A 1,243-nucleotide genomic window follows, 5' to 3' on the forward strand; every position below is an offset into this window, starting at 1 on the left:
AATACATATCTAACACTACAAGCTATGCATGCTTTTAAATATAAATTTAGTCTAAACAAACGTTGATATTAAAATAAATACATAACAACAAATTCGTTACAATGCTAAGTACATAGTCAACATATAACAGAAAGTTAGAGCTTATTAACGCTTTTTCAACAGCCAACATGTAATAGAAAGTTAGAAGTTATTAATACTCTTTACGTAACCAACATGAAAAAAGATAGTCAAAGCATATAAATTATTTTTACACGAACAACAAGTAATATAATGTTAGAGCTTGTTATTGTTATTTCCACAACCAATATGTAATAGAAAGAGTATATAAAGTTTGGAGATGGTTTTAATGGGTAGTAAAAGAAACATTATTACAAATGTGCAACGTTTCAACAAGCTGATGATGACATAAGCTTGTCAAAACGTTGTGCATTTGTGATAATTTCTTTCATTACCCATTCAAGCCGTCTCTAAACGTCATCAAATGATTGTTGGTCTTTACGCATCCAATATAGAAGAGAAAATTAGAGGTTATAATTGCCCTTTATGTAAAAAAACATGTAAGAGAAAGCTAGAGTTTATTATTGATCTTTACACAACCAGCATGTAATAGAAAGTTAGAGCACATTAATACTCTTTATCCAACCAACTTATTAATGATGTTTACACAACCAACATCTAATAGAAAATTGGAGCTGCTTAGTTGGCCATGAAAATTCCTCACCTCATGATAGATAACACACATTTTCCCCGCTAACACAGAATGTTTGATAAGAAAGAATTTACCAAGTGAAGCCTGTAGCAGATGTTTCTAATGAGCACGTGATGAACTCTCTCCTGAATGGAGGAGCGCTTTTTTTTCAAACGAACAAATTTCAAATCTAGCTAATGTTAAAGAAAAACTTCTTAGAGCTTTCGAATTGCTAGACGATTAATTGTTGAAACAGTAATATTGAATAATAATTACGATAGTAAAAACAAATATATCCAAAGTCATCAGTAAAACTTGTTTAATTTCAATCTTTACATTCCACAACAGTAACGTTTCTTATTTGTACTAATGCAGATATTATCTTGATAAATCTTGTTATGTACACGAGAAAAAATAAGATTAATTTACAAAAATTTAAATTCAAACTCAGTGTCATATTTTCTTCCTCTTTCCGAGTACGGTTGGTGTTTTCCTCTAAGTCTTCAACTGTAACGATTGATGTTCTAATCTAAGTCTTCAAATTCGATGACGAGG

At 30.3% G+C, this 1,243-nt stretch overlaps 1 protein-coding gene across 1 annotated transcript in view; it reads left to right on the forward strand.

Moving 5' to 3' along the window:
* The window catches only part of LOC106461844, a 173,618-nt gene that overhangs the window by 58,845 nt on the left and 113,530 nt on the right, over positions 1 to 1,243 (forward strand). The window lies entirely within an intron of this gene.

The sequence above is a fragment of the Limulus polyphemus genome, unplaced genomic scaffold (assembly GCF_000517525.1).
Source record: "Limulus polyphemus unplaced genomic scaffold, Limulus_polyphemus-2.1.2 Scaffold1043, whole genome shotgun sequence".
In the NCBI taxonomy this organism is placed as follows: Eukaryota; Metazoa; Arthropoda; class Merostomata; order Xiphosura; family Limulidae; genus Limulus; species Limulus polyphemus.